This window comes from Callithrix jacchus, chromosome 22 (genome assembly GCF_049354715.1).
Source record: "Callithrix jacchus isolate 240 chromosome 22, calJac240_pri, whole genome shotgun sequence".
Lineage (NCBI taxonomy): Eukaryota > Metazoa > Chordata > Mammalia > Primates > Cebidae > Callithrix > Callithrix jacchus.
Genome location: NC_133523.1, coordinates 49,772,191 through 49,788,327, shown reverse-complemented (window position 1 = coordinate 49,788,327; position 16,137 = coordinate 49,772,191). Strand labels below are relative to the sequence as shown.

Genomic DNA, 16,137 nt, shown 5'->3' with positions numbered 1-16,137 from the left:
CCCCCATCCCCAACCCCACCCAAGCCACTCCAGTTTTTTCTGGGGTGTCCGTGGAAGCCTTAGCCCCAGTCTTTCCCCTGGGTGCCTGCGAAGCTTCAGCCTCTGTTCCAGCCATGCTGCCTGACCAGTCTGTTTTCCACAGAGCAGCCCGAGAGGTGCTTTGCGTGCATAGCTCCGATTGCACCCGCTCTGTGACTCTGTTTCATTAAGCGTCCTCGTGCTGCTTCCGCAATAAAATGCTGTTGCATTTCTGCCTCAGACCCCTACTGACTTAACTCCCTCTTTTTTTTTTTTTTTTTTCTTTTTTTGAGATGGAGTTACGCTCTTGCTACCCAGGCTGGAGGGCAATGGTGCAATCTCGGCTCACTGCAACCTCCACCTCCTGGGTTCAGGCAATTCTCCTGCCTCAGCCTCCTGAGTAGCTGGGATTACAGGCACGCGCCACCATGCCCAGCTAATTTTTTGTATTTTTAGTAGAGATGGGGTTTCGCCATGTTGACCAGGATGGTCTCGATCTCATGACCTCGTGATCCACCCACCTTGGCCTCCCAAAGTGCTGGGATTACAGGCGTGAGCCACTGCGCCCGGCCCCGTTAACTCCCTCTTGATCCCCGTGCCCACACCCCTCCTCTATTACTGTCCCTCACTCTGCTGCTGGAAAGGAGCAAAGAAGATTGGCCCCAGGCCCTTCGCACCTGTTACCCTCCTCCTACAAAAGTCTCCCCAGAGCATCTTCCCAACACCGTCTCTATTCCATCCAAATGCACCCGAGGCTCTTGGCCACAGTTCCCTCATTAGAAAACAGGAATAATTAGCACCCACAGGGTGGCTCTGAGGATACTTGGAGGTGCGCTTGTAAATCCGATGTGAGAATCTCTACCCCAGAGTCCTGCTGCCATCATGCTGACTTGCCCCTGCAGAATTCTTCTCAGTAAAGGAAGACCTTAGGTACTTCTGCTCCCAAATTGGAGTGAATTAACTCCGTTCCAATCACATTGTGTGGTGGAGAGACCCCGCAGGGTTATTCTCTGAGGTACGGTCTTTCGGCTGGCATTTTGGAAGCACCTGTCTTGGGCGGGGTCCTGATCCTAAACCCCACACCCAGGCAGATTCCAGTCTCCTGGGCTCTCTCTGCTTTTCCTCCCCTGAGTCTTTCCCCTCCCCTACTCCAGTGGTGGTTTCCATGACCATCCCTGAGCTGGGTTTCTGGGTTGGGGGGTGGGGGGTGTGAACGTCAGAGCAGCCTGTCTGGGCGAGAGAGGTTTCTCTGTGCAGTCTCTGCATCGGCAGTTCATCCGCATGTTTTACGCACGTTACAACGCGTCCTGGGCCACCCCTTTTCCTGCAGCAGGGGAGGGCTGACAATGGCAGCTTTGCAGGCATGATGAGAATCCAGTCTCCCCTGAGCACCAGGTTTCCCAGTCACCATTCACTCAGATGCACTGTCGCAGCGTCTCCAACATCTGGCATCTCCAGACGCTGATCTAGGTGCAGGGAATAAGACGGCAGGAGAAGGTGTTGTATTGGCCCGAGCACAGAGAGTCAACACCAAGACATAACTATGCCAAATTGTACGACCTTTATTGCCGGCGGCCACGGAGGACTCGCGTCTCTCCAACCCGTGGCTCCGAAAGGAGGGTGTCAAGACCGTTTATACCCGTAAAACCACCTTGGGAGTGAGGGTGAGGGGCAGGGGTGGGGATGGCGGGCTTCAGCCGTTCTGAGGGCTAGTGGATTCTGTAAATCACCTCCTGGGTGGAGATGAGGGTGAGGGGCTCCAGACATTCCAGTGGATTCCTGGGCGAAGATGAGGGTGGGGGCTCTGGACGCTCCAGTGGATTCCTGGGCGAAGATGAGGGTGGGGGCTCTGGACGCTCCAGTGGATTCCTGGGCGAAGATGAGAGTGGGGGCTCTGGACATTCCAGTGGATTCCTGGGCGAAGATGAGAGTGGGGGCTCTGGACATTCCAGTGGATTCCTGGGCGAAGATGAGGGTGGGGGCTCTGGACGCTCCAGTGGATTCCTGGGCGAAGATGAGGGTGGGGGCTCTGGACGCTCCAGTGGATTCCTGGGGGAAGATGAGGGTGGGGGACTCGGACACTCCGAGGGCCAGGGGACTTTTGACATTCTGATTGTTACTTAAATGGTTCACAAAAGTCACGATTAGCATTCGTTACACATTGTCTGGGTAGGGTGGCAATCACAGTCCTTAATTACTTATTACAAGTCGAAGGGGCCAAGATGGCGTGGGTTTGGACCGCTCGCCTGTCGCCTTTGGGTTACAGAGAGCAGTTTCAACAGAAAGCCAAGGCACGGCTGGGGTACACAGTTTTACGGGGCTTTTACCATATCACAAAAGGACCCCCTCCCAGAGCCAACAAGTTCTTAGGAGAGACAGCAGCACCCTCGTTCATTTGCTCCAAACCTCATTAAAACAAGGTCTTCGTGGGAGCTTGCTTTGGGTCCCACCAGGGGCTGAAGGGTGGGGGCGGTGATAACAGACACCCCTACATTGCTGCAGCTTGCCTTACAGTGGGGCGCCAGGTAAGTCATCACGAGGAATGTTCGAGGAATGAACATTCAGAACATTCATACAGTGGGGACACCAGGCAGCCGTCACACCCATAAAGGAGCAGAGTGCAGAGCAGAAACCCATTCTGCTTTGCACTGGCTGTCCTCTGTGCCTGGAAGATTTGGTTCATTTATGGGTGTGACGGCTGCCCGGAGGGTGGGGCTGAGGAGCAAGCTGGGTGGCCTCTCTCAGATGTGTAGGTGGAGGAGGCCCCACCTGAGCAGGAACCTGAATGCAGGAGGGAGGAAGTAGGCAGTGGGATGCCCATGGGAAACAGATGCGAGGGAGCAGTGCCCAGAAAAGCCCAGAGCTCACGTAGTTTTCATCTGCTGCTGGCAGAGAGAGGAGGCTGATACACCTGGGAAAGAGGAGTCAAGGACAGAGTGGCTGGAGATGAAGCTGGAGTGTGGGCTGGGAGCCGCGCCGTGTAGAACCCCGAAGGCCCCGAGAGAGCTGCACACAGCGAATACCTGGCTTCTCAGACCAGCAGGCGCTCCTGGCTCTGCAGCAACCCTGCCGTAAAACAACCTTGCGGGCCGGGCGGGCGCGGTGGCTCACACCTGTAATCCCAGCACTTTGGGAGGCCGAGGTGGGCGGATCACGAGGTCAAGAGATCGAGACCATCCTGGTCAACATGGTGAAACCCCATCTCCACTAAAAATACAAAAAATTAGCCAGGCATGGTGGCTCGTGCCTGTAATCCCAGCTACTCAGGAGGCTGAGGAAGAAGAATTGCCTGAACCCAGGAGGCAGAGGTTGCGGTGAGCCGAGATCGCACCATTGCACTCCAGCCTGGGTAACAAGAGCAAAACTCCGTCTCAAAAAAAAAAAAAAAAAAAAAATACAAACTTATGAGTGACACGGTTCTCATTTCCCAAAAATGACAGATATCTGGATGTTGGGGGAGCCTGTCCAGCGGGCCCTCCCCACGTCAGAGTTCCGAGGTCTGGGCTTTCAGCCTTCCAGAGTGGAACACTGGTGTGTCCAAAGATGTGCATTTATGTGCACAGGGAGCAGATGTGCCCAGCAGTTACATGGGAGTCTCCATGGGCATCCGAGGAGCATGCTGATGCACACTGTGGTGGATTTTGGAGTTGGCTAGGCCCTTACCTTGCCTGCAGCCCCCTTGGGCCAGCAAGTGGAGGAAGCGCTTGCCCAGCTGGACACCACATAGGACAAACCCCTCAGAATATGCAGCCACACAGATCACGGAGGTTTAAAACATTAAACCCGGGCTGGGTGCAGTGGCTCACACCTGTCATCCCAGCACTTTGGGAAGCTGAGGCAGGCAGATTATAAGGTCAAGAGATCGAGACCATCCTGGCCAACATGGTGAAACCCCATCTCTACTTAAAATACAAAAATTACCTGGGCATGGTGGCGTGCGCCTGTAGTCCCAGCTACTCAGGAGGCTGAGACAGGAGAATCCCTTGAATCCAGGAGGGGGAGGCTGCAGTGAACCGAGATTGAGCCACTGCACTCCAGCGTGGGAGAGAGAGTGAGACTCCAGGCTTGTGTAAAACAAAAACAAAAAAAACTTTAAACCCAGCACCGGGGCTGGAAACGGGCACCTGCTGATCTCTGGACATGGTTTGTGGTCTCTAAGCAAACCACCTTCGCCTTGGTCAGAGGCCAGGTCCGTGCTGTCTCCCAGGGGGTGAGGCAGGGCCAGGGCTGATCAGGGCCGGGGCTGATGTCCTCAGGCAGAGGGAGGCTGCAGGCAGCCAGGCCTCTCCCTCTGCCTCTTCTCGACTATTACCCCCGGGAACTGTCCTGTCTCCCAGCGGAGAGGCCTCCCCTGGGCCCACCCAGATCTCAGCCCATCCCCTGCCCGGGTCCCCCCACAGCCTTCCACAGGGTGTCCTTGCCTCTCTCCGGGGTGCGTGGACTGCGGGGACGCCTGGGTGGGCTCAGTGTGCACCCCTCCCGGAGCCTGCGCGGGGGCCCGTCTCAGCTCCTGCAGGGTTCACCAGGGAGGACGAAGTGCACCCAGCCTTGCCAGGATTCAAAGGCGTGAGATAGAAGCGCCTTCCCAACACGGATTCAAGGAAGGCCAGGCTCCAGGATGACGGAGGGAGCCCCTCCCCCGGGTGATCCAGAGGCGCAGACTGTGGCTTTCCGGTCTGTACTGCAGACCTACTGTGTGCCCAGTCTGTACTGCAGACCTACTGTGTGCCATGCTGAGATTTGCTGACTGCGCACAACCCGGCTGCTGGGGGGTGGACACTGGGGCCTGCAAGGGGCTGTCGGCCCTTCTACATCCCCTCCCTCCTCCTCCAGCTTTGGTTCCCATGGCAGCAGCCTGAACTGCCCCGGTCTCCCTGATCATAGCTGGGTCCTGCGTGGGAGGGCAGCGGGATCCATAGAATATAAATACACATGTACACACTCAGTCTCTGTGCTCAGGTAGATTATCCATTCGTTTCTTCATTCAAAAGTATATGTGGGCCGGGCACGGTGGCTCACGCCTGTAATCCCAGCACTTTGGGAGGCCGAAGCAGGCAGATCACCTGAGGTCAGGAGTTCAAGACCAGCATGGGCAACATGGTGAAATCCTGTCTCTACTAAAAATATAAAAACTAACCAGGTATGGTGACAGGTGTCTGTAGTCCAACTGCTCGGGAGGCTGAGGCAGGAGGATCTCTTGAACCTGGGAGGCAGAGGTTGCAGTGAGCTGAGATCATGTCACTGCACTGCAGCCTTAGTGACAAGAGCAAAACTCTGTGTCAAAAAAAAAAAAAGAGAGAGAAAGACCAGAGACTGGGTAAGGTCTAAATAAAAGAAGTTTAATTGGCTCACTGCAGAAAGCATGGGTGCTGGTATCTGCGCAGCCTCAGGGGAGGCCTCAGGAAGCTTACAGTCATGGTAGAAGGTGAGGCGGGAAGAGGCGCATCTCATGGCCGGAGCAGGAATGGGAGAGAGCGGGTGGTGGCCACACACTTTAAATGACCAGATCTTGGGAGAACTCACTTCCGGGAGAACATCGCAAGGGGACGGCGCCAACCCCTTCATGAGAAATGCCTTCTCATGACCCAGTCACCTCCCGCCGCTGGGGACGACAACTCGACATGAGATTTGGTGGGGACACAGATCCAAGCCGTATCATTCTGCCCCTGGCACCTGAGATCTCATGTGCTTCTCGCATTGCAAAAGGCAAACATGCCTCCCCAACAGTCCCCAGAGTCTTAACTCATTCACGCAAAAGGCCAGAGTCTCAGGTCTCATCTGAGTCAAGGCAAGCTCCTTCCACCTATTAGCCTGTAAAAATCAAAAACAAGTTAGTTACTTCTAAGGTACAACGGGGGTACAAGTCCTGGGTAAATATTCATATGCCGAAAGGCAAATAGTGGCCAAAAGAAAGTGGCCATAGGCCCCATGCGAATCCAAAACCCAGTAGGACAGCCACTAAATTTTCTTTTTGTTGTTATTTTTATTTATTTATTTTTTATTGTAGTTTAGGTTTTGGGGTACATGTGAAGAACATGCAAGATAGTTGCATAGGTACACACGTGGCTGTGTGATTTGCTGCCTTCCTCCCCTTCACCCATATCTGACATTTCTCCCCCTGCTATCTCTCCCCAACTCCCCACCCCCTGCTGTCCCTCCCCTATTCCCCCCAACAGACCCCAAATGTGGCACATATACACCATGGAATATTATGCAGCCATCAAAAACGATGAGTTCGTGTCCTTTGTAGGGACATGGACGAACCTGGAGAACATCATTCTCAGCAAACTGACACAAGAACAGAAAATGAAACACCGCATGTTCTCACTCATAGGCGGGTGTTGAACAATGAGAACGCAGTCACTAAATCTTCAAGCTCCAAAATAATCTTATTTGACTCCATGCTCCACATCCAGGACACACTCATGCAAGGTGAGACCTTGGGCAGTTGAGTGATAGGTTTTTTTTTTTTTTTTTTTTTTTTTGAGACGGAGTTTCGCTCTTCTTACCGAGGCTGGAGGGCAATGGTGCGATCTCGGCTCACCGCAACCTCCGCCTCCTGGGTTCAGGCAATTCTTCTGCCTCAGCCTCCTGAGTAGCTGGGATTACAGGCACGCACCACCATGCCCAGCTAATTTTTCTTTTTTTGTATTTTTAGTAGAGACAGGGTTTCACCATGTTGACCAGGTTGCTCTCGATCTCTTGACCTTGTGATCCACCCGCCTCGGCCTCCCAAAGTGCTGGGATTACTGGCTTGAACCACCTCGCCCGGCCGCATAATACATAATTTTTAAGATCATGGAGTGGACTCAACTTTGGCAGAGTGGGAAGAGACGGGCATGTACTCAGAAGGTACACCAAGCCCTCCTGTGACCAGGGACTCAGCTGGAAATTCATTGCAATCAAGTTGCTGATGATGGTTAAACTCAAGGGACTGCCCACGGCCTCAGCGAAGGAGCACAGGAACAAAACACCGAACACGTCACGTTCTGTCTTAGAGTGGGAGCTCAACATTGGGTACTCACGGGCATAAACATGGACCAATAACCACCAGAGACTCCTAGAGGGGAGAGGGAGGGAGGGAGGGGGCAGGAGCTGAAAAGCTACTAGTTGGGTCCAGTGCTTATTGCTACTTATGCCTCAAACCTCAGTGTCACACAATATATCCACGAAAGAAATCCACACAGGCGCCCCCAAACCGATGATAAGAGCTGAGACAAAACTGAGGATCTGGGGCGGTGGGAACTGGAGCGATCCAGGACTGTTAGTGAGAGAGAGAGAGGAAAGAAAAGAAAAAGAGAGAGGAGGGCCGGGCACGGTGGCTCACGCCTGTGATCCCAGCACTTTGGGAGGCTGAGGCGGGTGGCTCACCTGAGGTCAGGAGTTCGAGACCAGCCTGGCCAACATGGTGAAACCCCGACTCTACTAAAAATACAAAAAAATTAGCTGGGCATGGTGGCGCATGCCTGTAATCCCAGCTACTCGGGAGGCTGAGGCAGGAGAATTGCCTGAACCCAGGAGGTGGAGGTTGTGGTGGGCTGAGATCGTGCCAGCCTGATCAACTCCAGCTCCGAAGAAAAAGGAAGAAGGAAGGAGAGGAAAGAGAGAGGGAAGAGGGAAGAGGGAGTCAGGGGGCAGAGAGCCTTTCTAAGGGACTCGTAGGAGAAATGGACCCAGAACTCCAGACGGCCCAAGTACAAGGAGACCCAAAGGGGCGATGCAGGCAGGGAGTCCTGAGGTCAGTGGAGACGTGGCGAGGCCGGAGGACTGGTCCAGGCCTTCAGTGTGGAATCACATCTTACTGCAGGGTCTGGAAAATTCCGTGCTCTGCGGCTCTCTCTCCACAGTGAAGAGAGAGCCGCACCCATTTGCCTCCCCGCTTCCAGCTGGGGTTTCCATGGCAACACGCTGAAATCCTGCACCCTTCGGGAGCAGGTGGGAGCGCCACGGGGAACAGGGCAGAGGGACCGACGTCAAAAGCGTCTGCCTCGGTGGTTCTTGTGCGTATGTGACGGACGTCAAAAGCGTCTGCCTCGCTGGTCCATGACACTTTTGCGTCATCAGCAGCGGTGTGTCCACAAAACACAGAAAACTGGCTGCAGGAGCCGCCATGGATGTGCACAGAAATCCCTAGTGTCGTCTCAGTATTTCATGTCCTTGTCCAGACATGTCACTGAGCCCCGTCCCTCCAGACACTGCTGGAGACACAGAGAGGAAAATGATGCCAGGCAAGGAGCCGGGGCACTGTTAGGAGCCTGTTCACATCCTCACTTATGCGTCCATCCATCCTGTCTTTTTTCTTTTTTTTTTTTTTGAGACGGAGTTTCGCTCTTGTTACCCAGGCTGGAGTGCAATGGCTCGATCTTGGCTCACCGCAACCTCCGCCTCCTGGGTTCAGGCAATTCTCCTGCCTCAGCCTCCCGAGTAGCTGGGATTACAGGCACGTGCCACCATGCCCAGCTTATTTTTTTGTATTTTTAGTAGAGACGGGGTTTCACCATGTTGACCAGGATGGTCTCGATCTCCTGACCCCGTGATCCACCCTCAAAGTGCTGGGACTACAGACTTGAGCCACCGCGCCCGGCCCCGTCCTGTCTTTCAGCTGCTGTTTCCTGAGCACGTACTTAGTGGTACACCCTGGCCAAGCGTGGTGGGTGTGGCAGAGAGCAACAGACACATTCACATGCTAGGACACGAGTACTCTAGCTGGGGTGCCGCGTGGAACTGTGTGTAGTTAAGACTCCAGGGGGTGGCGAGTGCAACCAAGAACAATGACTCAGATTCAAAGAGCAGGGGTGGGGGGATCTTAGAATGGGGGTCAAGGATGCCTTCTTGGAGGTGGTGATAGTTGAATCTAATGGAGGGAGGGAACAGTTATGGGAAAACGAAGAAGAAAAACAGTCCAGACAGAAGAATGTATCCTTGGGTAGCCGTGAGGCTGGTGGACCATCGAGGAAGCCGGCGTGGCTACTGTGGAGGGAGCTAGGGGAAAAGTGGATAGAGGTTTGGTCAGGAAGTGAAGTGGGGGCCTGATCATTCAGGTCAAGATGGCTGAAGCAGGAGTTGTCAAACTATGGCCTGCTTGCTTTTGTACTGTACGGTCGAGCTGGGACACGGACACATCCATCATTTGTGTTCTGTCTTGGACACTTCCGTGCTAGAGTTGAGCTGCTGTAGCCTAGACTGTAGGGATTCCCTTTTGTCAGGTGACACTCACAGATTCTGGAAACTAACATGTGATTATCACAGGGGCACAATTCAGCCCGCCATGGATGGATGAGTAGATAGGTTAACGGGTGGAAGGATGGTGGGTGGAAGGATGGATAATAGAGTACAGGGACAAATGCTAAGGTGGATGATTGGATGGAAGGGTGAAAGGATGCGGTATGTGGATTGATGGGTGGTGGTGGATGGATGAATGGAATGATGGTGGATGGAGGACAGGTGTAATGGGAGGGTGGGTGGATGGGGTATGTGGATTGATGGGTGGTGGTGGATGGATGAATGGAATGATGGTGGATGGAGGACAGGTGTAATGGGAGGGTGGTTGGATGGGGTATGTGGATTGATGGGTGGTGGTGGATGGATGAATGGAATGATGGTGGATGGAGGACAGGTGTAATGGGAGGGTGGATGGATGGGGTATGTGGATTGATGGGTGGTGGTGGATGGATGAATGGAATGATGGTGGATGAACAGGTGTAATGGAAGGGTGAAAGGATGCAGTATGTGGATTGATGGGTGGTGGTGGATGGATGAATGGAATGATGGTGGATGGAGGACAGGTGTAATGGGAGGGTGGATGGATGGGATATGTGGATTGATGGGTGGTGGTGGAGAATGGAATGATGGTGGATGGAGGACAGGTGTAATGGGAGGGTGGATGGATGGGGTATGTGGATTGATGGGTGGTGGTGGATGGATGAATGGAATGATGGTGGATGGACAGGTGTAATGGGAGGGTGGATGGATGGGGTATGTGGATTGATGGGTGGTGGTGGATGGATGAATGGAATGATGGTGGATGGAGGACAGGTGTAATGGAAGGGTGGATGGATGGGGTATGTGGATTGATGGGTGGTGGTGGATGGATGAATGGCATGATGGTGGATGGACAGGTGTAATGGGAGGGTGGATGGATGGGGTATGTGGATTGATGGGTGGTGGTGGATGGATGAATGGAATGATGGTGGATGAACAGGTGTAATGGAAGGGTGGATGGATGGGGTATGTGGATTAATGGGTGGTGGTGGGTGGGTGAATGGAATGATGGTGGATGGACAGGTGTAATGGAAGGCTGGATGGATGGGGTATGTGGATTGATGGGTGGTGGTGGATGGATGAATGGAATGATGGTGGATGGACAGGTGTAATGGGAGGGTGAAAGGATGCGGTATGTGGATTGATGGGTGGTGGTGGATGGATGAATGGAATGATGGTGGATGGAGGACAGGTGTAATGGGAGGGTGGATGGATGGGGTATGTGGATTGATGGGTGGTGGTGGACGGATGAATGGAATGATGGTGGATGAACAGGTGTAATGGAAGGGTGGATGGATGGGGTATGTGGATTAATGGGTGGTGGTGGGTGGGTGAATGGAATGATGGTGGATGGACAGGTGTAATGGGAGGGTGGATGGATGGGGTATGTGGATTGATGGGTGGTGGTGGATGGATGAATGGAATGATGGTGGATGGACAGGTGTAATGGGAGGGTGGATGGATGGGGTATGTGGATTGATGGGTGGTGGTGGATGGATGAATGGAATGATGGTGGATGGAGGACAGGTGTAATGGGAGGGTGGATGGATGGGGTATGTGGATTGATGGGTGGTGGTGGACGGATGAATGGAATGATGGTGGATGAACAGGTGTAATGGGAGGGTGGATGGATGGGGTATGTGGATTGATGGGTGGTGGTGGATGGATGAATGGCATGATGGTGGATGGAGGACAGGTGTAATGGGAGGGTGGATGGATGGGGTATGTGGATTGATGGGTGGTGGTGGATGGATGAATGGAATGATGGTGGATGGACAGGTGTAATGGGAGGGTGGATGGATGGGGTATGTGGATTGATGGGTGGTGGTGGATGGATGAATGGAATGATGGTGGATGGACAGGTGTAAGGTGGATGATGGGATGGAAGGGTGAAAGGAATGCACATGTGGATTGATGGGTGGTGATGGATGGATGACTGGAATGATGGTGGATGGACAGGTGTAATGGAAGGGTGAAAGGATGGGGTATGTGGATTGATGGGTGATGGGTGAATGGAATGATGTTGGATGGACAGGTGTAATAGAAGGGTGGATGGATGGGGTATGTGGATTGATGGGTGGTGGTGGGTAGATGAATGGAATGATGGTGGATGGACAGGTGTAGGTGGATGATGGGATGGAACAGTGAAAGGATGGGGTATGTGGATTGATGGGTGATGGATGAATGGAATGATGGTGGATGGACAGGTGTAATGAAAGGGTGAATGGATGGGGCATGTGGATTGATGGGTGGTGGTGTGTACTATCAGCATGTAAAATACTGGAAATGGGTCTAGGAGAGGTTGGGATATTCTGTCTGGTTGCTGAGCTCGAGCCAGGGACCATGGCCTCGAACTCAGCTGAGGTGTTCCTAACCCATCTATTCCACGGTTTCCTTCTTACAATTTCCGGAGAGTTCCTCTCTGGCTTCCCAGGACACACACACAGTGAGTGACTCTAAGAATGAAACGAGCACATCCACGTGACTCGGACATTAGTCGATGCCGAGACCACTTAGTGCTGAGGTTTAAAGTCTTCCTTTCACTAATAAGTTTCAGTTAGCAGAGAACAAACGAGTTCCCCATTCTCCCTGCATCTGTGCAGGCTGGTCACAGAGCGTTTTGCGTTACAAGAATGACTTTCTTGTTTCAGTCCAGACACTTGGGACAGGTCATGCCTTGAAAGGTACTTATTTCTTCTCCCGACAAACATTTTCGAAGTACCTACTGTGTGCCGAACTGAGGTTTTTGAGCCCTCACCCTCCAAGTCTGGTTTTGGGGGGCTTCCTCTATACATTCCTCAATTCCCTCACCGTCCATAACCTGTAGTTGTTTCCCTGGTGACAGCCTGAGCCTGCCTCAGTGGTCCCACCAGGTGGGTGCTCCCCAGGGGAAGACAGGGTGGATGGATGGCGGGAGAGAACTGGGGGGCTCAGACCCACTGTACCCCAGCCGGGGACACAGGCCCCTCTTCCGGCACACTGAATCACGTCCCCGAGCCAAGATCTGCAGAAGGGCAGGAAGTACAGCTGCTCACGCCTCTGCAAACAGTTGGAGGTCACAGTGCCCTTTGAGTGCTACTGAAATTGGTATTATCTGTTCTCTCCACCCACTCGCTCCACATCTGCCACATCTCCAGGAAGGGTTCAAGATACACAGAACGCAGTGATCGTCAGCTGTGTCCCTGTTATGAGCTGAATTGTGTCCTGTTCACTCAAAAGAAAGCCATATGTGGGAGCCCTGATGCTCAGGACCTCAGTGCGGGATTGTATTGGCAGACAGCTTTTGTTCATTTGTTTCTTTGCCTTGTTTTTGAGACGGAGTCTCGCTCTGTGGCCCAGGCTGAAGCGCAGTGGCACAATTTTGGCTCACTGCAATCTCTGCCTCCTGGATTCAAGTGATTCTTCTGCCTCAGCCTCCCGAATAGCTGGGACTACAGGCACGTGCCACCACGCTCAGCTAATTTTTGTATTTTTAGTAGAGATGGGGTTTCACCATGTTGGTCAGGCTGGTCTTGAACTCCAAACCTTGTGATCCATCTGCCTCCGCCTCCCAAAGTGCTGGGATTACAGGTATGAGCCACCACACCCGGCTGGAGACAGGGTTTTTAAAGAGGTGATTACTTTAAAACGAGGCCTTAGGTGTGGGCCCTCTTTCAATGGGTGTGTGTCCTTGTAAGAAGAGATTAGGACACAGACACACACACAGAGGGACAACCCTGAGCACGAGCTAAGGAGAGAGGCCTCAGGAGAGACCAACACTGCTGACACCTTGACCTTGAACCTCCAGCCTCCAGAACTGTGCGAAAACAAATCCTGAAAAATTAATACGGCCCATGTTCTCATGGGCGTCTTGTGGGAGAGAGATCTTGATCAAAGAAAAAAAACATTGTCGGGCGCGGTGGCTCACGCCTGTAATCCCAGCGCTTTGGGAGGCCGAGGCGGGTGGATCACGAGGTCAAGAGATCGAGACCATCCTGGTCAACACGGTGAAACCCCGTTTCTACTAAAAACACAAAAAATTAGCTGGGCATGGTGGCGCGTGCCTGTAATCCCGGCTACTCGGGAGGCTGAGGCAGGAGAATCGCTTGAACCCAGGAGGCGGAGGTTGCGGTGAGCCGAGATCGTGCCATTGCACTCCAGCCTGGGTAACAAGAGCGAAACTCCGTCTCAAAAAAGAAAGAAAAAGAAAAAGAGAAACCATTATCTAGTGCAGTCAGTAAACACACACGTAGCACCTGCTGGGCTCTAGTCAGTGTCTCCATCTCCCGCCGCCAACCCTCCCCAGGCAACCCCGCCCTCCAGGTCATTCTTGACATTCAAAGGTTTTCGGAAATGTCACCTCCTTGGAGAAATTCTCCCCACTTTGCCCAGCCACTGTCATCTCAGCTTGCTTTATGTGTCAAATGGTGTATAGTGAGTGACTCTTGTTAGAGATGGCTCTTTTATTGATTTCTGTGCTGGTCAGTGTCTCACCTGCTAGAATATAAGCCCCATGAGAAAGGGACATTTCTTCTGTCTTCTTCTTCACCAATGTATCCCCAGTGCCTAGCAAGGTAAATGTCAGTGGCATGAATGAATGAATGAATAAAGAGCTTCTCAGAGTCCTCGGTGTCTCTGGCTGTCACATATAGGTCTCTGAATTCTACTAAGTTCACTGCAGGGGAAATTCAGAGCTTCCTTGAATCACGGAGGACATGGACCACCTACTTCTCACCCCCAACTACACACTCACTGGGGCAGGGCAGGTGTGGGCCAGGGTTCCCTCTTTGCTGTCAGGTTGCACGGGACCAGCTCTCGGTGTCCTGAGAATTCCTCCCCTCTCTCTTTTTGCCACAGCACAGAAGGAAACCTCTGTTGGGAAAGGAGCAGGGTGGTTTCTGCTCATAGTTCCAGGGTTCAGTGGGTGGGGGTGGGGTATGATGGGGACGTGTCCAGCCTGAATCTTTCCTGCTCCATCCTACAGGAGGACCTCAGACCTTCCATGCGATGCAAAGGAGGAGGAGCAGATGGGCAGGGAAGGGCTGCAGCCCAGCAGGACCGTCTAGCCTGTGCAGGAAGCTTATACATTGAGGCTGCAGTATTTTTCTTGAGATGGAGTCTCACTGTCACCCAGGTTGAAGTGCAGTGGCATGATCTCGGTTCACCGCAACCTCCATCTTCTGGGTTCAAGCTATGCTCCTGCCTCAACCTCTCCAGTAGCTGGGATTACAGGCGAACACCACCACACCTGGCTAATTTTTGTATTTTTAGTAGAGACGGGGTTTCACCATGTTGGTCAGGCTGGCCTCAAACTCCTGACCTAAATGGATCCACCAACCTCGGCTTCCCAAAATGCTGGGATTACAGGCGTGAGCCACTGTGCCCGTTTGGATGCAGTAGTTTCAGTCTGACAGAAACACAATTTTCAAGCATACATTTTCTTTTAATCTTGAAGAATAGTCATTATGACACATCTTGGGTCACACCGACCTCCGGATTCATCCAGTGTGTCCATGGCTGCTAATCGTGATATTTTCAACTAAAAACAAGCAAACCTGATTTTTGCTAAATGTTTCCGGCTGTAAGATGTCAATTGCTACAATTTAGTTTCCAGGTGATCTGTTATTTTGAACAAACGTTAAACTTTAATATTCTACTACATTCTTTTTTTTTTTGAGACGGAGTTTCACTCCTGTCACCCAGGCTGGAGTGCAATGGCGTGATCTCAGCTCACCTCGACCTCCGCCTCCTGGGTTCAGGCAATTCTCCTGCCTCAGCCTCCTGAGTAGCTGGGATTACAGGCACGTGCCACTGTGCCCAGCTAATTTTTTGTATTTTTAGTAGAGACGGGGTTTCACCATGTTGACCAGGATGGTCTCGATCTCTTGACCTCATGATCCACCTGCCTCGGCCTCCCAAAGTGCTGGGATTATAGGTGTGAGCCACCGCGCCCGGCTCTGCTACGTTCTTAAGTGAGCAAAAAAAACCCCACAAATCTTCGCTTGTCACAGCTGTTTAACATTTTATGAACCTGACGCCTGTCCTTCGTTACTCTGAGGTTGAAAGCTTTCGTTCAGCTCACGTGAGGATTGAAAAAGAACTCTCATGGTGTTGCTTACCACAGTTCCTACTTTTCATAATATGTAATATGTAAAAACACTGTATTTGAGCTGCTCACGAGACGCATTTTATGTTTACCTAAACGTAATGATCATTTCACAGAATGCAAAAAGGTTTTTACCATAGTCTAAAATCACAGAAGGAAAAACATAGTAATTACAGGTTTTCAGATTTCTTTTCAGGTTACTCAGATTTGATTCATAGCAAATATTCTTTGTTTCGTTTTTTAAACAGGCTCGTTCCAAAGTGAATAAATTTTCAATGGTGGAAAAATAGAAAGAAATTTCTTTTGTGTAAAACAAATACTGTGATGAAAAGGAAAATCAGCACTCTGTGTTCAACAGTTACTTATGAAGTAATTTATTACAGAGTTATCTCTGCAATTATCATAATTGGGTTGCCACTGAATCTTTGTTTCAAAAATGTGTGTTTTTAAAATTTCTTACTCTGTGCAAGGAAATGGTTTGACATATTTATACCTTTTGTTGTGGTAAAATGTTTATTCCTAAATTGTTGTATTTCTATACTCTGAAGACATCAAAAATAAGTTTTCATGCCTGTGTTCATAGACTCTTCAGAAGTTAATTCAATAACTTGTTGCTGCTTTTTTTTTTTGAGACAGAGTTTCGCTGTTGTTACCCAGGCTGGAGTGCAATGGCGTGATCTCGGCTCACCGCAACCTCTGCCTCCTGGGTTCAGGCAATTCTCCTGCCTCAGCCTCCTGGGTCCCTGGGACTACAGGCACGCGCCACCATGCCC

The 16,137-nt window shown here is 51.9% G+C and overlaps 1 long non-coding RNA gene across 1 annotated transcript in view; it reads left to right on the top strand.

The window, feature by feature from the left end:
- Positions 1-15,888, top strand: part of LOC128930547 (uncharacterized) — a 51,086-nt gene extending 35,198 nt beyond the window's left edge. Inside the window, exon 2 of the long non-coding RNA XR_008478753.2 lies at positions 14,243-15,888. This is a non-coding gene — a long non-coding RNA (uncharacterized LOC128930547). The remainder of the gene's footprint in view (positions 1-14,242) is intronic.
- Positions 15,889-16,137: the final 249 nt, after the last annotated feature.